This window comes from Ovis aries, chromosome 3, assembly GCF_016772045.2.
Source record: "Ovis aries strain OAR_USU_Benz2616 breed Rambouillet chromosome 3, ARS-UI_Ramb_v3.0, whole genome shotgun sequence".
Taxonomy (NCBI): Eukaryota; Metazoa; Chordata; class Mammalia; order Artiodactyla; family Bovidae; genus Ovis; species Ovis aries.
Genome location: NC_056056.1, coordinates 202,668,411 through 202,689,513, shown reverse-complemented (window position 1 = coordinate 202,689,513; position 21,103 = coordinate 202,668,411). Strand labels below are relative to the sequence as shown.

Sequence of the window (21,103 nt, the reverse complement as noted above, 5' to 3'; positions counted from 1 at the left end):
GTGCTGGAGACCCAGGTTTGATCCCTGGGTCAGTAAGATCCCCTGGGAAAGGAAATGGCAACCCACTCCAGTATTCTTGCTTTGAAAATCCCATGGATGGAGGAACCTGACAGGCTATAGTCCATGGGGTCACAAAAAGTCAGACACGATTGAGCAACTTCACTTTGTGGGTGGTTCGTAAGAAGAGACTAATTATTCTGAAGAAATCTGAACTTTTTAAATAGGATCCCAAACCTAGGGTCTGTGGACCCCTCAGGTACATGCATATTTCTGCAGAGACTAGAAAGGGTAGAAACCTAAAGCTTAGCTGCTTTCTCTGAAGTACTTTAGAGTATGCTTTGCTAGGTTGGGAAGATGGGCCACTAGGGAAGAAAGGTGGATGACGTGTCTTCAGGCATGTTGGTGGGTCCAGACCATAAACTAGAGTCTCAGACCGAATGAGTAGAGATATCCTTGTGAAGGGCAGCAGGCACAGAAATGAATGTGATCCAGGTGCAAATGAGGACGAAACCGTGGGTTTGTATCACTAATCAAGCTGTTCTTCATGCTCCCTGTCCACCAAGGCAAGATTGCGAAGTCTTGAGTCTCCTGGGGCTCTTGTAACAGTGAGTTTCCCTGGTGGCTCGGACAATAAAGACTGCACCTGCAATGCAGGAGACCCAGGTTCAACCCCTGGGTTGGGAAGATTCCCTGGAGAAGGAAATGGCAACCTACTCCAGTGTTTTTGCCTGGAGGATTCCATGGACAGAGAAGCCTACTTGGCTACAGTCCATGGGGTCACAGAGTACAATGTACATGTAACAAAGTACCACAGAGCGGGGCTTAAAAGAACAGCAGTTTGTTGGATCACAGTTCTGTAACCTAGAAGTCCAGGATCAAGATGTCACCAGGGCTATGTTGCGTCTGAAACCTCCTGAGAAGGGTCTGTCCTTGCCTCTTCTAGCTTCTGGTGGTTGCTGGTGGTCCTTGGCTTGTGAAAACAGCTCCAGTCTCTGCTCCCATCTTCACATAACCCTCCCTTCTGTGTGTCTGTGCTTTTTACGTGGGCTTCTTGCAAAGATGCAGTGGTTGAGTTTAGTTGTTTTTAGTTGCTAAGTTGTATCTGACTCTTTGTGACCCCATGAACTGCAGCACACTAGGCATCCCTGTCCCTCACTATCTCTCGGAGCTTGCTCAAATTGTCCATTGAGTCGTTGATGCCATCCAACCATCTCATCCTCTGTCACCCACTTCTCTTGCCCTCAGTCTTTCCCAGCATTGGGGATTTAGGTCACACCCTACTCCAGTATGACCTCGTCTTGACTCATATTTACAAAGATCCTAGTTTCAAATAAGGTCACATTCTGGCATTCCATGTAGACATGGATTTTGGGGAGACACTTCAACCCAGTACAGACTGTCTTTCTGGACTGCTACATTTTTTGGGGGGGGGGGTTAAGATTGTGTTGTGGAGTACAACTGGTAGATAGAGTTAATTACAAAGAAAGTGGAGAAAAGACAGGAAGTAGCTTCCCCAGTGGCTCAGTGGTAAAAATCCGCCTGACAGTGCAGGAGACATGGGTTCGATCCCAGGGTCAGGAAGATCCCCTGGAGGAGGGAATGGCTACTACTCCAGTATTCTTGCCTGGGAAAACTCATGGACAGAGGAGCCGGGCGGGCTATAGTCCATGGAGTTGCACAGTCAGATACTACTGAGTCTGCATGCACACAAGTCTTCAGAAATGGTAGGATGGCTAGAAGTACAGAAATTTACAATGATATCCTCTTAAATGTAAATTGTTTTTGCAGTCAAGGGCTCAAAGGTCTAGTTTTAGAAGTGGAGAAGGAGGTCTCTAGCCTTTTTTCTAGTTCCATCTTGGTGTAATTTCTTAGTTCTGCTTTCCTGATTTAGGACACTGAAGGCTTTAAAATAATCAACCATCTTCCTCCACCTCCCAGTTGCAATCAATTCCCACACCTAACTTATATGACTTAGAGGGATTATCTTGCAGTAGTCAGTGATGCTGCCCCAGAGAAAATTCTCCCTTATTTCTCATCTGAATCATAGAGCCACTTTATACAGTATTCATTGTATCATGATTTCATGATACTAACCAACCTGGTTTTACTTCCTTCCTCTGTGCTGAGCCAAAGTGAAATGAGGAAAGTATCTTTACCTTATGAAGGGAAGGGTCTTAGGATCCCAAACATAGGCTATGCTTTTCCCAGCAGTCATGTATGGATGTGAGAGTTGGACCATAAAGAAGGCTGAGTGCTGAAGAATTGATGCTTTCAAATAGTGGTGCTGGAGAAGACTCTTGAAAGTCCCTTAGACAGCAAGGAGATCAACCCTGAATGTTCATTGAAGTACTGATGCTGAGGCTGAAGTGCCAATACTTTGGCCACCTGATGTGAAGAGCCGACTCATTGGAAAAGATCCTGATGCTGGGAAAGATTAAGGGCAGGAGAAGGGGCGACAGAGGATGAGATCGCTGAATGGCATCACTGATTCAATGGACATGAGTTTGAGCAAACTCCAGCAGATAGTGAAGGACAGGGAAGCCTGGTGTGCAGCAGTCCATGGTGTCACAAAGAGTCAGACACAACTTAGAAGCTGAACAACAGCATAGGATCCCAGTGCTGGTGTTTCACCCAAGTAGGCGGTTCTAAGCTTAAAGCGGGCCCAGAATTCCAGGCTCTCTGGAATTTAAGGGCAGTCTGAGAGGATTCTAGAAGTTGCTGGGAGGGATCTAGACTCAGCTAGATTATTATTTTCTCAGTCCTTCAAAAATGTGATGAAGGACTTCCCTGGTGGTCCAGTGATTGAAAATCCACCTTCCAATGCAGGGGACAACAGGTTCGATCCCTAATCAGGGAAATAAAATACCACCTGCCACAGGGTAACCAGGCCCACATGCTGCAACGAAGACCCAGTGCAGCCAAGAAAAATGGATATCCCAGGCTTGGCTGACTCTATAGGAACATCCGGTTTATAGCCAGAGTATTTTCCAGGTAAGTTCCTACCTGCAGATCTAGCCCCAAATCCAAATCCGAGACTATGCCCCAGGTCCTTCACAGCCCTGGGGAATGAGACCAGAAAGAACTACGGACTGTGGAGTTGGTTACAGAAAACGAAGGCGTCCATGTTATCAAAAGCAGGTAACAAAAATAACATCAAGCAAGTACGCTCCAAAGACTTGAATGCAGAATCAGAGAGTAGACAAGTTTTAATCCACATAGTTCTTAAGGTGAAATCCAGCCTTGGGGCCGATAGTAAATCAGGGTGTGAGTCACCCCTCTTTAGCTGGAATGACAAGAGACCCAGACCCCGGCACTAGAGACTCAAGGGCTGCCCACACCCACGTTCCTTTTCATGCCTCACCTGTCCCAGGTATGCACTAAAGACGCCAGCCAAAAATAACTGCAGAAACTTGAACTCTGAGAAATCGTACTAACCAGCCTCACCTGGAGTGAAGAGCTGACTTGTGTCAAGTGGAAGAGAGATGGGGGAAAAATATGGGCTCATATATAGACTAGAATCTCTAGGAGGTGGACCTGATACCTGTTCATATTCTTGAAGCTTTTATCTGTTCATGGTCTATCCAGTACCTTCCCAAAATTTCATCCTTCATTAACCCATGGGTGCCATCCAGGGACTGGAAGAAACTGGAGGGAGTACAGCAGAGTGTGGGAACACAGTCTCCATCAAGAGACTGTTCGTAGCCCTGTGACTTTGTGGAGTTGTTGATCCTCGATTTCTTTCACCCGTTAACACGGAAATAAGAGCATTTCTCCCATCTGCCTCACAGAGTCTTAAAAAAAATTTTTTTTTAATTATTAAAAATTTATTTTGGCTGCGCTGGGTCTTCGTTGGGGTGCCCAGCCTTCTCTAGTTGCGGCATGCGGGCTCTCTGGTTGGAGGCCCCTATGCTTAGTTGTCCCGAGGCATGTGGGATCTTATTTTCCTGGCCAGGGATTGAACCTACATCCCCCTGCATTGGAAGGCGGGTTCTTAACCACTGGACCACCAGGGAAGTCCTGCCTCACAGAGTCTTGAACCGGGTTTTATTTGTCCTTTAACTCTGTCCCCTTCCTCTCTCCTTTCCAGCGTCTGCTCTCTCGCAGCCACTGTGGCAGGTAGCAGGAAGACAATGCTGAAAAGTTGGGTGCTATTTGGGCTGAACTCAGTCTTAATGTTGTATTGTGATTGTGCTCACCCAGTGGGCAGGGACCACAGCCTTCTCGTGGATGTGATTCTTAACATCCTGCAGAGCCTGGCACACAGAAGTTTCAATATCTGTCATTTTCTGTAGCAGACTGTGTATCAGCAACTTCACACTTGTCTCTAGTTTCTTGAACAGTCTTAAAAGGTGGGTATTATTGTCCCCATTATAAGCTAAGGAGCTGGACTATCCAGTTGTGAGACCTTGGGCAAAGTATTCAACCTTTTCTTATTTCAATTTCCTTATCTGAAGAAACACAGATAGTAATAAAGCTACTTTGTGAGGTTTAAATGAACTATATTGTGGCTCTTCCTTATAATGATTAGTAAGTGTTAGCCATTGTGATTGTCATTATTGTTGGTATTATTACAGATAAGGAGTGGATAAGCATTGATAGCTTGCCCATATAGCTCATAAGGGACCCAATTTGATGCCGTTTCTCCTCTACCCTAAATACTTTGTGTATTATGTGTACATGTATGATTTCATATTATTCATTCAGCAAGTGCTTACTGATTGAAGATTGAATCATCATTTATATTTTTTTCCTTTGAGAAAAATGTATTCCACCTAACAAAGAAGTATATGACACAAAAGGGATTTCAAACCCATTTGCAGATCTGAACATTCAGGTGGGAGGCTATGATATTTTCATTTTCACCAGTAGATGGCAGAAGGGAGAAAAATACCCCAGAATGGGAAGTTTTTTTTCACTGTGGCCTGTTTAAAGGGCTCTTTGTCTGATATTTGGCCTGCAGTGATGAAGGGCTGGGAGTCAGGGTGGCTATGAGAACCACCTTCAGGTATTTGAAGGTGTCAGCCTTCATGAGAATCTACTAGGCTGACCCAGAAGTTGGGGACTGGGAGATAAAAATAAACTGAAATTCAGACGTTGTAAGAAGAAAAGTTGCATTCCTCTGTTATCTCTTGCTCACAGTCCCAGCCGGCATTCCCTCCTTTTCAGGCCACAGGCAGCTTTGTTCTTTTCCAAAGCCTGCCCTTCCCTCCTGGGATTTTGATAAAGTCCCTTGCCCTCCATTTATGCCCCCTGCAACCCCCACCCCGGTCTGTAACTTCAGAGTACTGGTCATCTTTCCACACACCACCCTGCGTATCCACTTGCCCCACTACATGCTTGTGTTTCTGAATATAAACTCGCTAAGCCATGAATCCCTCTTCTGTTGTGTGTCTCTCAGTTGTGTGCGGGACTTTGAGACCCCATGGACTGTAGCCCGCCAGGCTCCTCTGTCCCTGGAATTTTCCAGGCAAGAATACTGCAGGGGGTCGCCATTTCCTCCTCCAGGGGATCTTCCTGACCCAGGGATTGCATCCGCATCTCTTGCTTCTCCCGCATTGGCAGGTTGGTTCTTTACCACTGTGCCACCTGGGAAGCCCCCTTTTACTGCATATCCGTCTAGTTCCTCATAGCTCAGTTGGTAAGTCATCTGCCTGCAATGCAGGAGACCTGGGTTTGATTCCTGGGTCGGGAAGATCCCCTGGGTCAGGAAGATCTCGTGGAGAAGGAAATGGCAACCCACTCCAGTATTCTTGCTGGAGAATCCCATGGACAGAGGAGCCTGGCAGGCTACAATCCACTGGACTGCAAGATTCGGATAGGACTTAGCGACTACACCACCACCACCAAGTTTTGTTAAGCCCTCACTCCTTTGTCCAATAAGCCTGTTGCTGGTTAGCTAGTGAGTCACTTGCTTGTCCATTCTGTCCTGAAAACATGTCTTTGAGCTCCAAGTGATGGGGAACTGTCCTTTCGGTTCCAAAAGAAGAGTGGTAGCAGCATGCAGGTGAGGTGTGCCAACTCCACTGTAACTGATTTCTCTGCTGGCTTTTCCCACGCATTCCTTTCAGGGGAGGAGTCCACAGGTGACTCCTGCCCAATATCCAGCCTCGTTGAAACTCCTCAAGCTGTTCCCTCCAGTGCCAGCTTCAAACCAACATCCTTATTGTGTTTTCTGGGTGGGTCAAGAGCATGGAGACCATGAGAAGATTTCTTATTCGACATGCTTCTATTTGTGTATTTGTAATGGCTTGTTTGTGGTTCTTTACATAAGGATTTGGAGAGCCTGCTGTGTGCTAGGCATGTGCTAGCTGCTTGGCATCTGTTATTTCAGTAACTGGACGTAATGAGTCATTTCTTGAGGAAACATAAAAGCTTTTTCAAGACATTTTAAAACCACAGTGTGGTCATTCCTTATTCACTCCTTATTCTACATCTTCAGTGATTTTTTTAAAAGATTTTTTTAAAAAAATGTGGACTCTTTGAAAGTCTTTACTGAATTTGTTACAGTATTCCTTCTGTTTAATGTTTTGGTTTTTTGGTTCTTAGCTCCCCAAACAGGCTTTAAACCTGCATCCCCGAAAAATCGTAACCACTTGACCACAAGGGAAGTCCCCATGATTTCTTAAATTCATCCAAGGATGTTCAGGAAATTAGCATGGTGAGCTTATACTGACAAAATGAAGTTGAGATTTGATCACATTCTAGTTAATCTGTGGCTTCTGTGTCCATTTCATTGATTTGAGTGGAATTCAAAGGGCTGAGGTGAGGTAGGGAGTGCAAAAGATTCTCTCCTCCGTAGTTTTATATTTCAGCAAGTCTCTAGAAAATAAATAAATTTGACGTTTGGACTCTGCCATAGTATTCATGTGAAAGTGTTAGTTGCTCAGTCCTGTCTGACTCTGCAATCCCATGAACAGTAACCTGCCAGGCTCCTCCATCCATGGGATTCTCCAGGCAAGAATACTGGAGTGGGTTGCCATTCCTATCCTCCTGACCCAGGAATCAAACCCAGGTTTCCCACATTGCAGGCAAATTCTTTACCATCTGAGCCACCAGGGAAGCTCTAATATTCATGTGAAACCTCACCCTAAATCAGAACTTTAGGGTTGAGAGGACCTTGGTGACCAGCCAGATTGTTCATTTTTTCCTCTGAGGATAATTAAAGGCAGTATGTGTACCTTTATATGTTTGTATATATTTTATAATGTGTAAGTTTATGTTTGGTTTATAATGTACTCATAGTTCAGTTCAGTTCAGTCGCTCAGTCATGTCCAACTCTTTGCGACCCCATGAATCGCAGCACGACAGGCCTCCCTATCCATCACCATCTCCCGGAGTTCACTCAGACTCACGTCCAGCGAGTCAGTGATGCCAGCCATCTCATCCTCTGTTGTCCCCTTCTCCTCCTGCCCTCAATCCCTCCCAACATCAGAGTCTTTTCCAATGAGTCAACTCTTCGCATGAGGTGGCCAAAGTACTAGAGTTTCAGCTTTAGCATCATTCCTTTCAAAGAAATCCCAGGGTTGATCTCCTTCAGAATGGACTGGTTGGATCTCCTTGCAGTCCAAGGGACTCTCAAGAGTCTTCTCCAACACCACAGTTCAAAAGCATCAATTCTTTGGCGCTCAGCTTTCTTCACTGTCCAACTCTCAGATCCATACATGACCACAGGAAAAACCATAGCCTTGACTGGACGGACCTTATTCGGCAAAGTAATGTCTCTGCTTTTGAATATACTATCTAGGTTGGTAATAACTTTTCTTCCAAGGAGTAAGTGTCTTTTAATTTCATGTCTGGGGAGGCCTTACAAATGTACTCACAAGGTTATAGCAATTTAAAAGGAGACACTATTTTTCAAAAAAGTTCTAATACCTGCCTAAGGGGAAAAAAAATCTTTTGTTTTTCAGGATAACAGCTTTTGACTGAAGTCTCCTTTTTTTCAAAAGTGTGGTAGAAGACGTTGAGGGACAAACATGTATTTTAGATGGCTCTGGTCAGTGTAATTTTCCTAACAAATGCCAGTATTGTCCCCAGCCAGGTTCTAGGTGCTATCTTGGGAGGAGTACAGATAAAGTCTTATTTCACAGCTCACCTCTTTAGTGTGTTTGTCTAGGTGAACTCCAACTGATGTGTGATCACCAAGGGCGGTCCGGAAGGAGGCCAAAAGCCCAGCCAGGACAAAGTTCAGGCCAGTATCTTATGTGGGGAAGAGAGCAGTGCCACCTCTGTGCTGGTTACCTGGGTAGGGTTCCAGAGGGAGGGGAGAGGAAGGAGAGTGTGTGTCTCCTGAGACTGATAGTCTGACATCGGCTTGGAGTTTATGGTACTGAGCAGCAGTGCAGTCATTTCCTGCCCCTTCTCCCCGACTCTGCGGACTCCCTGAGTCACCCACTAGCCAGTGGCCTGTGGCCAGGGGTTTCTTTTCCCTCTGACCTCGAGGAGTTGTGGGCAGCAGATACTGGAATTTTTACTTCTATTTATTTTTAAAAGTTCATCGTTTTTGGCCTTCCATTTCTATATATTTTGATAATGCATATAAAGCATTATTTTAATGACAACTTGTATGTATACAAGGATGAAAGTATTTAAAAATATGTCAAATAGGGGTGCATATTGGGAAAGTTTGAGACTTATTCTGATAATAGCCCTTTTAGAAATATTATGTTTCATTCTGAAATTAATTTTCAAACAAAACTCTGATATATCTTTATGGTTTAAAAAAATTATTTTGGGAACTTTCCTGGTGGTCTGAGTTCCCAGTGCAGGGGGCTGGGGTTCAGTCGCTGGTCAGAGAACTAGATTCCATATAACGAAATCAAAGATTGAAGATCACACAATGAAGATCCAGTACAGCCAAATAAAATTATTATTAAGAGCAGTTTTGATATGCAGATGACACCACCCTTATGGCAGAAAGCGAAGAGGAACTAAAAAGCCTCTTGATGAAAGTGAAAGAGGAGAGTGAAAAAGTTAGCTTAAAGCTCAACATTCAGAAAACTAAGATCATGGCATCTGGTCCCATCACTTTGTGGCAAATAGATGGGGAAATAGTGGAAATAGTGTCAGACTTTATTTTTGGGGGGCTCCAAAATCACTGCAGATGGTGACTGCAGCCATGAAATTAAAAGACACTTACTCCTTGGGAGGAAAGTTATGACCAACCTAGATAGCATATTCAAAAGCAGAGGCATTACTTTGGCAACAAAAGTCCATCTAGTCAAGGCTATGGTTTTTCCACTGGTCATGTATGGATGTGAGAGTTGGACTGTGAAGAAAGCTGAGTGCCGAAGAATTGATGCTTTTGAACTGTGGTATTGGAGAAGACTCTTGAGAGTCCCTTGGACTGCAAGGAGATCCAACCAGTCCATTCTGAAGGAATCGGCCCTGGGTGTTCTTTAGAAGGACTGATGCTGAAGCTGAAACTCCAATATTCTGGCCACCTCATGCGAAGAGTTGACTCATTGGAAAAGACTCTGATGCTGAGAGGGATTAGGGGCAGGAGCAGAAGGGGACGACCGAGGATGAGATGGCTGGATGGCATCACAGACTCGCTGGACGTGAGTCTGAGTGAACTCTGGGAGTTGGTGATGGACAGGGAGGCCTGGAGTGCTGTGATTCATGGGGTCACAAACAGTTGGACACGACTGAGCAACTGAACTGAATTGAACTGTATTATTTAGTATAATAATACAAAAAATTATTTTTAAGAGCAGTTTTAAGTTCACAGCAAAATAGAGAGGAAGGTATAGAGATATGCTGCTGTCCCCATATGTGTATGCCACTGCTGCTGCTGCTAAGTCGCTTCAGTCGTGTCCGACTCTGTGCCACCCCATAGACGGCAGCCCACCAGGCTCTCCCATCCCTGGGATTCTCTAGGCAAGAATACTGGAGTGGGTTGCCATTTCCTTCTCCAATGCATGAAATAGCCTCCTCCATTATCAACATCCCCCACCGGAGTGGGACATACTTTACAATCAATGAACCCACATTGACTCATCATAAATTCCTGAAGTCCATAGTTTACCTTAGAAGTCACTCTTGGTATTATACCTGCTATGGGTTTGGACAAATGTATAATGACTTGTATCTGTCTACTACTGTAATATTTTATTTTCACTGCCCTATAAATCCTTGCTCCACCTGTTTGTCCCTCCCTGTGCCCTAAAAGCCTGGCAACCACTACTATTTTTACTGTCTCCATAGTTTTGCCCTTTTCAGGATGTCATATGGTTGGAATCATGCAGTGTGTGTGTGTGTGTGTGTGTATATATATATATATATATATGTATATATATATATTGCTATTTAGTCACTAAGTTGTGTCTGACTCTTTGCAACTGCATGGACTGCTGCATGCCAGGCTTTCCTGTCCTTCACCATCTCCCGGAGCTTGCTAAAATTCATGTCTATTGAGTCAGTGGTGCCATCCAACCATCTCATCCTCTGTCATCCCCTTCTCCTCCTGCCTTTCATCTTTTCCAGCATTAGGGTCTTTTCCAAAGAGTCAGCTCTTCATATCAGATGGCCAAAGTGTTGGAGCTTCAGTTTCAGCATCAGTCCTTCCAGTGAATATTCAAGGTTGATTTCCTTTACGATTGACTGGTTTGATGTCCTTGCTGTCTAAGTGACTCGCAAGAGTCTTCTCCAGCACCACAATTTGAAAGCATCAGTTCTTCAGTGCTCAGCCTTCTTTATGGTCCACCTCTCTAGCTGTTGAGATTAGCTCTCATGGCATGATAGCTCATTTCTTAGGACTGAATAACATTCCATTGCCTGGATGTATCATAGTTAATCCACTCACCTATCGAAGGACATCTAGATTGCTTCCAAGTTTGGGGAATTATGTATAAAGGTGCTGTAAACATTCCTGGGCAGGTTTTTTCCCCTCCCACTTCTCCTTTAATGTGGTAAAATACACATAAAATTTACCATGTTAACTATTTTAAAGTATACAGTTAAGTAAGTAAGTAAAGTCACTCAGTCGTGTCCAACTCTTTGCAACCCCATGGACTGTAGCCTACCAGTCTCCTCCCTCCATGGGATTCTCTAGGCAAGAGTACTGGAGTGGGTTGCCATTTCCTTCTCCAGGGGATCTTCCCAACCCAGGGATCGAACCTGGGTCTCCTGCATTCCAGGCAGACACTTTAACCTCTGAGCCACCAGGGAAGCCCAAAGTATACAGTTAGGTGATATTATACACATTCACATTGTTACAACCGCTACCACCATCTGTCCCCACAGCTCTTTCATCTTGCAAAATTGAAACTCTACCCGTTAAACAACTCCCCATTCTCCCCTCCCCTCAAACCACCACTATACTATTCATCCTTATGATCTTGTCTAAGTACCTCATGTAAGTAGAATCTACACTATTTGTCATTTGGTTACTGGATTATTTCATTTAGCATAATATCCTCAAGGTTGATCCATGTTCTAGCATATTGCAGAATTTCCTTAAAAAAAACAAAGACAAGATAATATTTCATGATATGTATAGACCACCTTTAGCTTATCGACTCATCTGTTAAGTGCGCACTTGGATTGCTTCCATGTTAGTCTGCTATGAACATGGGTATACAAATATCTCTTTGAGACCCAGCTTGCAATTCTTTCAGGTAGATATACCCAGAAGTGAAATTGCTGGATCATAGATAATTTTTAATTTTTTGAAAAAGCATTAAACTATTTTCCATAGCAGCTGTACCACTTTATATTTACACAAACAGTGCGCAAGCATTCCAATTTCTACATCCTCAGCAAAACCTATTGTTTCTGGTTTTTTGTTTCTTTTTTAAAAAATATTTATTTATCTGGCTGCATCTGGGTCTTAGTTGCAGCATGAAGGATCCTTTCTTGCAGCACAGACTCTCTACTTGGGCTTCAATAGCTGTGGCACGTCGGCTTGGTTGCTCCTCAGTTTGTGGGACCTCAGATCCCTGAGCAGGGATCGAGCCCCAGTCCCCTGCATTGGAAGGCAGATTCTCAACCACTGGACCACCAAGGAAATACCTAACTATTTTCTTATCATTGTACTGTACCTTGATCCATTTTTAGTCTTCCTTTCTTTCTGCCTCTTTCCTTCCTTTTTTTAAAAAAATATGTTTATAACTACCATTTCCCCCCAAAGCACCACTTTTGCCGCTTTCCATAAGTTTTAGTAAATTGTGTTTTCATTTTCACTCGCCTGCAACTACTTTCTAATTTTCCTTGTGATTTCTTCCTTGATCCATTGGTTGTTTAAAAATGTGTCATTTGGTTTCTCCACAATTTCATCAATTTCTAGCTTTCCTTTTGTTACCAGTTTCTAACTTTATCTGGTTACAGTCAGATACCATACTGAGCCTGAATCTGTGGCCTGGCTTGCACGGTGTCTTGCCTGCTCTTGAGAATGATGTGTGTGCTGTTGGGTAGGGTGCTCTGTATACTATGTATGTTAGAGTTAATTGGTTTATTTTAAGTCCTCTATTTCCTTGCATTTGTCTGGCGGTTCTATCCATTATTATGAGTGGGGTATTGAAATTGCCAGTATTTTTTATTTTTTTATTTTTATTGTTTATTTATTTGTTTTTTAGTTTTTTATTTTTTAAATTTAAAAATCTTTAATTCTTACATGCGTTCCCAAACATGAACCCCCCTCCCACCTCCCTCCCCACAACATCTCTCTGGGTCATCCCCATGCACCAGCCCCAAGCATGCTGCACCCTGCGTCAGACATAGACTGGCGATTCAATTCTTACATGATAGTATACATGTTAGAATTCCCATTCTCCCAAATCATCCCACCCTCTCCCTCTCCCTCTGAGTCCAAAAGTCCATTATACACATCTGTGTCTTTTTTACTGTCTTGCATACAGGGTCGTCATTGCCATTTTCCTAAATTCCATATATATGTGTTAGTATACTGTATTGGTGTTTTTCTTTCTGGCTTACTTCACTCTGTATAATTGGCTCCAGTTTCATCCATCTCATCAGAACTGATTCAAATGAATTCTTTTTAACGGCTGAATAATACTCCATTGTGTATATGTACCACAGCTTTCTTATCCATTCATCTGCTGATGGACATCTAGGTTGTTTCCATGTCCTGGCTATTATAAACAGTGCTGCGATGAACATTGGGGTACATGTGTCTCTTTCCATTCTGGTTTCCTCGGTGTGTATGCCCAGCAGTGGGATTGCTGGGTCATAAGGTAGTTCTATTTGCAATTTTTTAAGAAATCTCCACACCGTTCTCCACAGTGGCTGTACTAGTTTGCATTCCCACCAACAGTGTAGGAGGGTTCCCTTTTCTCCACACCCTCTCCAGCATTTATTGCTTGCAGATTTTTGGATCGCAGCCATTCTGACTGGTGTGAAGTGGTACCTCATTGTGGTTTTGATTTGCATTTCTCTAATAATGAGTGATGTTGAGCATCTTTTCATGTGTTTGTTAGCCATCCGTATGTCTTCTTTGGAGAAATGTCTATTTAGTTCTTTGGCCCATTTTTTGATTGGGTCGTTTATTTTTCTGGAATTGAGCTGCATAAGTTGCTTGTATATTTTTGAGATTAGTTGTTTGTCAGTTGCTTCATTTGCTATTATTTTCTCCCATTCAGAAGGCTGTCTTTTCACCTTGCTTATATTTTCCTTTGTTGTGCAGAAGCTTTTAATTTTAATTAGATCCCATTTGTTTATTTTTGCTTTTATTTCCAGAATTCTGGGAGGTGGATCATAGAGGATCCTGCTGTGATTTATGTCGGAGAGTGTTTTGCCTATGTTCTCCTCTAGGAGTTTTATAGTTTCTGATCTTACATTTAGATCTTTAATCCATTTTGAGTTTATTTTTGTGTGCAGTGTTAGAAAGTGATCTAGTTTCATTCTTTTACAAGTGGTTGACCAGTTTTCCCAGCACCACTTGTTAAAGAGATTGTCTTTACTCCATTGTATATTCTTGCCTCCTTTGTCAAAGATAAGGTGTCCATATGTGTGTGGATTTATCTCTGGGCTTTCTATTTTGTTCCATTGATCTATATGTCTGTCTTTGTGCCAGTACCATACTGTCTTGATGACTGTGGCTTTGTAGTAGAGCCTGAAGTCAGGCAAGTTGATTCCTCCAGTTCCATTCTTCTTTCTCAAGATTGCTTTGGCTATTCGAGGTTTTTTGTATTTCCATACAAATCTTGAAATTATTTGTTCTAGTTCTGTGAAAAATGTGGCTGGTAACTTGATAGGGATTGCATTGAATTTGTAAATTGCTTTGGGTAGTATACTCATTTTCACTATATTGATTCTTCCAATCCATGAACATGGTATATTTCTCCATCTATTAGTGTCCTCTTTGATTTCTTTCATCAGTGTTTTATAGTTTTCTATATATAGGTCTTTAGTTTCTTTAGGTAGATATATTCCTAAGTATTTTATTCTTTTCGTTGCAATGGTGAATGGAATTGTTTCCTTCATTTCTTTTTCTACTTTCTCATTATTCGTGTATAGGAATGCAAGGGATTTCTGTGTGTTGATTTTATAACCTGCAATGAAGTTGCCAGTATTTTTTAGAACTATTTCTCTCTCAAGTTCTGCCAGCTTTTGCTTCACTTATTTTGATGGTCTATCATTTGGCATATGAATGTTTACACTTGTTACATCATCTTGCTGTACTGAACATTTTATAACATATAATGCTTTTCTTTGTAAACTTATTTGATTTAAAATCTATTTGGCTGATATTAGTATAGCATCTCTGCTCTCTTTTGATTACTCTTTGGATGGAATGTCTTTTCTATCTTTTTATTTTCGATCTCTGTGTCTTTGGAGCTCAAGCGTGTCTCTTGTAGACAGCATATGATTGGCTCATGTGCTTTTATCCATTCTGCTAATCTCTGTCCTTGGAGGGTTTAACCCATTTACATTTAAAGTAATTACTCATAAGGAGGGACTTCTGTTATTTTGCTATTTGTTTTCAGTATGCTTTAGGGTTTTTTTTTTTTGTCCCTTATTTCCAGATTGCTGTCTTCTTTTGTGCTTAGTTGATTTTTTGTAGTGAAGTATTTGCTTTCCCTTCTCATTTCCTTTTAGCTATTGTCTTTTTGGTTACCATGAGAATTACATTTAAAATTCTGAAGTTATAACAGTCTAATTTGAATTTATACCAGCTTAATTTCAATAACATAAAAAATTCTGCTTCTTTAAAGTTCTGTCCCCAGTCCTTTCTGTTGTTGATGTCACAAAATTACACCTTTATATGTTGTGTGCCCCAAAACATGAGCTAATAATTCTTTAAAATGCATTTGTTTCTTAAATTATGTAGAAAGCAAGATTTGAAGTTACAAACCAAAGTTATAGCAATAATAGCTTTTAAACAATTTTTTTCTTTAAATGTATTAGTCTCAACTCATGTAGAAAATAAAAAGTACAATTACAAAACATTGTTATAATAGTACTAGCTTTTATAATTTTCCATGTATTTACTTTCATTGGTGTCCTGATTTCTCCATATGGCTTCTAGCTACTATCTAGTGTCCTTTCATTCACCTTATAGGAGTCTCTTAAACATTTCTTGCAGGGCAGGTCTACTGGCCACAAAGTCCCTTAGCTATTGTTTATCTGGGAATGTCTTAGTTTCTCCCTCACTTTTGAAGGACAGTTGCCACATATAGGATTCGTAGCTGACATGTTGTTGTTGTTTTAGCATTTTGAATATGTGTATCAGTCCTCTGTGTTCTGGCCTCCAGAGTTTCTGATGAGAACTATGCTGTTAAGTCAGTTTAGTCAAGTCCGACTCTGTGCAACCCCATAGACAGCAGCCCACCAGGCTCCCCTGTCCCTGGGATTCTCCAGGCAAGAACACAGGAGTGGGTTGCCATTGATCATCTTATTTTATTGAGGATCAATAATATTGATAATCTTACTGTATGTGATGATTCATGTCTCTCTTGATGCTTTCAACTTTGTCTTCAACTCTTAAAAGTTTGATTATAGGGGCTTCCCTGTGGTCCAGTAGTTAAGAATTTGCCTGCCCATGCAGGCAACACAGATTCAATCCCTGGTCTGAAAAGATCCCACATGCTGCAGAGCAATGAAATAGTTGTGCACCACAACTATTGAGCCTCTGTTCTACAGCCAGGAAATCACAGCTATTGAGCCCACATGATGCGACTACAGAAGCCTGCACACCCTAGAGCCCATGCTACACAAGAGAAGCCACTTCAATGAGAAGCTTCGTATTATAGCTAGCGCCTAGAGAGTATCCCAGCGCAGTCAAAAATAAATGAATAAATACAATTATTTTTAAAAATGAAGAAATAAAGACTTTCATAGTCAAACGCTGAGGAAATTTGTTGCCAGTACATCTGGGGGTGATGAGGAAAGGAAACTCTTCATTATATATGTATGCCCTTAAGTAAGTAACTTTCGAGTTTTGAACAATGTGAATACATTTACCTATAAACAAATAAAAATAAGTGATATGTAAATATTAATATAACTTATTGAATGAATATTCTCAGTTACCTAGGTACTGTGGAGTACATAAATAATTAATCCTGAGATTTCCCTAGTGGTTCAGTAGCTTAGACTCTGCGCTTCCAATGCAGGGGCTTTGAGTTCAATCCCTGGTCAGGGAATTATTGTAAATACCACATGCTGCTACTCAGAGTTTGAACACTGAAACTAAAGATCCTGCACACTGCAACAAAGATTAATGATCCTTTGCAATTAAGATCCAGCACAGCCAAATAAATAATAATAATAATAAAATCCAGTTACTCCCAGTGCTTACACTTAAGAGGATTACAGCCTGCTGCTACTAAGTCGCTTCAGTCGTGTCCGACTCCATGCGACCTCATAGATGGCAGCCCACCAGGCTCCCCTGTCCCTGGGATTCTCCAGGCAAGAATACTGGAGTGGGTTGCCATTTCCTTCTCCAATGCATGAAAGTGAAAAGTGAAAGTGAAGTCGCTCAGTCATGTCTGACTCTTAGTGACCCCATGGACTACAGCCTACCAGGCCTTTCCATCTGTGGGATTTTCCAGGCAAGAGTACGGGAGTGGGGTGCCATTGCCTTCTCCCAGATTACAGCCTAGTGAGAGTAAAAAGATAAGTATGCAAGTTACTATAATACAGTGGATGCAGTGATAATTGTCTATATCAAAGAGAGATGAAAAACTACAGAGGCAAATGTCTCCCAAATGGCTTATTGTTAATTATATGAAAGTGAAAGTTAGTCGCTCAGTCATGGCCGACTCTTTGTGACCCCATAGACTGTAGCCCACTAGGCTTCTCTGTCTGTGGAATTCTCCAGGCAAGAATACTGGACTGGGTTGCCATTTCCTTCTCCAGGGAATATTCCCAACCCAGGAATTGAACCTGGGTCTCTTGCATTGTAGGCAGATTCTTTACCATCTGAGCTACCAGGGAAGCCCTAGTTAGAAGTGGGTTAGTTATATGATCCATTTGCCAATGGTTTGGGACATTTACCTTTGGTTGATTAGCAGATTTAGGAGCTTAGGCTGATTTGGTTCTGTTCCAGACACCCCTTCCCCTCACTCCACCTCCTGCCCTACCTCATCCTTCACCTTTCTAGTCTGGTAATTTGTGTAGCCATACCATAATTCAGTTTTAGAACACTTACAACCCCCAGAGATTTCCTTATGGTCATTTGCCTATTGTTTCTATCAGTTTGCCTTTCCTTGTAAATTTTTTAAAGAGGAAAAAATTCTGAATTCATATTGTTATTTTCAACTCAGTTTGTCCTGCAGGCAGCCTCTTCTTTTGCCACACCTTTTGAGTCAGGATAGGTTTGGCTGATGTTGAACCTGAACCTGGGATTGTCGCCATGTTAAATGGTGCGTGACCCTCCCACTTGCCTTTGGAAGAGCTGCCTGAGTGGGTGCTAATACTACTCATTCATCTCCACCTCCAGCTCTCTGTTAATCAGCTTGGAGTGGCCTGGCTCATTTTCCTCTTCATCACCTGACTTTGGAAAAATAAAATGAGTTTCTCCTTTGTAAGTTAGAAGCCAAAACAAATACAATGATGCCGCATTAAAGTTTTCAGATTTAACTTTTATCAGATGCCAAAGCAGAGCATTAACCAAGTCACTAGCTGCAGGGGATGCAGTGGGATTATGGAAGCTGGGAAATTCTGGAAACAGATGGCACCAGAGCCTGTCTGAGCCCACCCCGATGGTTGAGAGGTAAGTATGGAGAGCAGCTTTGGCTCACTTCTGCTCTGATGACAGTCCCTTCTTTTCACTTCTTGTTTTTCAAATTAGCAAACATCACGTGGAGAATTCAGGTGAGTTGCCTTAAACCTCTAGCAAGGTGGAGCAGAGAACAACCTCGACTGCCCTGGGCCACACCGCTGCCTGTGAGAGGTGAAAGGAGTCCTGTGAGGACCTAAGGCGGTGACGGAAACCACGAGTCCTCTATGCTTCAGTGACATGGCTATGCTACGTGTGGGTTATGTTACACTGGATATTTAAGCTCTATGCACTGCTGAGCCTTTCTTTCTTATAAAATGGGGGTGGCTGGACTTCCCTGGTGGTACAGTGGCTAAGAATTCACCTGCCAATGCAGGAGATGTGGGTTTGATCCCTGGGTTGGGAAGATCCCCTGAAAAAGGAAATGGCAACCCACTCCAGTATTCTTGCCTGGGAAATCCCATGGACAAAGGAGCCTGGCAGGCTACAGTCCATGGGGTCGCAAAGAGTCGGACATGACTTAGCAAATAAACAACAACTAACCAAAAATAGATACCAATAAATATTAATGATAATGATGACCCCATAGACTGTAGCCTACCAGGCTCCTCTGTCCATGGGATTCTGCAGGCAAGAATACTGGGGTGGGGTGCCATTTCCCTATCCAGGGATCGAACTCGGGTGTCCTGCATTGCAGGCAGATTTTTCACCGTCTGAGCCACAAGGGGAGCCCAAGAACAGATACCAGTAAATATTAATGATGATGATGGTTTCTGTTTCTGGGTCCTGAGCAGTTAGTTTCTAAGTGCACTCTGGCCTATGCTCTTCTTTTTATTTTATTTTTTTCAATTTTATAGTGTACTTTATTTATTTATTTTTAATATAAATTTATTTTAATTGGAGGCTAATTACTTTACAATATTGTATTGGTTTTGCCATACAACAACATGAATCTGCCATGGGTGTACGCATGTTCCTCATCCTGCACCCCCTCCCACCTCCCTCCCCATCCCATCCCTCTGGGTCATCCCAGTGCACCAGCCCCAAGCACCCTGTATCCTGCATCGAACCTGGACTGGTGATTCATTTCATATATGATGTTATACATGTTTCAATGCCATTCTCCCAAATCATCCCACCCTTGCCCTCTCCCACAGAGTCCAAAAGACTGTTCTATAATCTGCGTCTCTTATGCTGTCTTGCATGCAGGGTTATCATTACCATCTTTCTAAATTCCATATATATGCAGTAGTATACTGTATTGGTATTTTTCTTTCTGGCTTACTTCACTCTGTATAATAGGCTCCAGTTTCATCCACCTCATTTCTTCTTTTTATTTTAATTAAAATTTTATTTTTCATTTAAAAATATTTATCTATCTGTTTTATTTAGTTGGCTGTGTCTGGTCTTAGTTGTGGCACACAGGATCTTCTTTGCCACATGGGACCTTTTTAGTTTCACGTTCAGACTCTTAGTTGCAGCATGCAGGATCTTAGTTCCCCAACCAGGGATTGAACCTGGGCCCTTTGTAGTGAGAGCATAGAATCTTAACCACTGGTTCTCCAGGGAATTCCCTCCTTTCTGTCTCTTGTTACATGGATGGTCAGTGGTGCAGGTCTGTGAGCACAGCGGTGCTGGGCCTCAGCAGTGTGCCCAGAACATTTGGTCTCTTGGAGAACTTTCGGCCCAGTGACTGCCTTCCTGCAGCCCTCCCTACGTGGTTCTGCCCACTCCAGGCCTGCAGTGGTGCCCAAACCCCCTCTGCCCTCCTGTCCACCAGTCTCAGTGGGTCAGCAACCTGGTGAGTTATTTCCTGCCTGCCCAGCAGTTGTGGACCAACTCTGGTCCGATCAGCCTGGTGAACTTCACCACCCAATGGGCTGCAATTACAGCTTCTCCAACGAGATCAGAAGCCCAGCCTTTGGCGGGGAGCTCCCCTCCACATTTGTCTTTCCTTGGGTATTCTCCTTCAGCCTTGAGGTACACTCTAGAGGTCTTTTTACAACTTATAGTTGCACTCCTGTCATAGCTTCATAATTCTTAAAAAAAAAAAAAAAATCTTCTGGCCATGATGCGTAGCATGTGGGATCTTAGTTCCCTGACCAGGGATTGAACTTGCACCCTCTGCGTTGGCAGTGCGGAGACTTAACCACTGAACCACCAGGAAGTTCCCATAAATCTTTATGGTAAACATTTCCTGTTGACATCGGTTTTTGCCTCCTAACGGGATCTAGGTTGATATACATACATCTCTTTGACAGGGAGCTAAAATGCAGAGCCTTCTCTTTTACAACAGAGGTTCTTTGTCTCCTGACATCTTGTTTGATCTCCCAGACTAGGATTCCTTTCATCCATGAATTGCAAATATTCAGTTATGGTCTTGAAGGCATCTGCGTACCTGGCCCTCATTCTGCTCCTGTTGTTCAACAGCTGTCTCAGCTAGATTGCCTTCACCAGCTTATCTTACCTTTCAAAGTTTATTTACATATTTCTGTAATGATTGGAAGATAAATTCTGTGTGGCAGTGAAAGTCTCTAGCCAGTTAAATGATACCACAATTTTCCTTTCTGTGAAAGACCAGCCTGACTCCATGATGCAAGTAGTGAGAAGCAAGGTGTTGAGGGAATGCCCTGGTGGTTCAGCGCTTAGGGCTCTGCACTTTCCCGGCCGAAGGTCTGGGTTCACTCCCTGGTGAAAGAGAAAGAAACAACGTTTGAATGCTAGAGAGCGGTTTCAATCAGAAGTAGCTACACCGCCTGTATCACAGATGGTTGTGAGAAGTAAGTGAGGTATTCTAGGTAAAACACTCAGCCCAGTTCTTGCACCTTGTATTGTGAGTTAACCTCCTCCTTTATTCATTCATTCAGCTCATCCTTAATAAGCAGCTCCCTCATACCAGGTGCTTTTATCAGCATGGAGATATGA

General features: G+C 42.7%; 1 non-coding gene across 1 annotated transcript; it reads right to left on the bottom strand.

Annotated features, from left to right (window-relative positions):
- Nucleotides 1-11,094: 11,094 nt before the first annotated feature.
- On the bottom strand, nucleotides 11,095-11,166 carry TRNAS-GGA (transfer RNA serine (anticodon GGA)). Its single transcript has one exon. It is a non-coding gene; the product is annotated as a tRNA-Ser (tRNA).
- Between the last annotated feature and the right edge of the window lie 9,937 nt (nucleotides 11,167-21,103).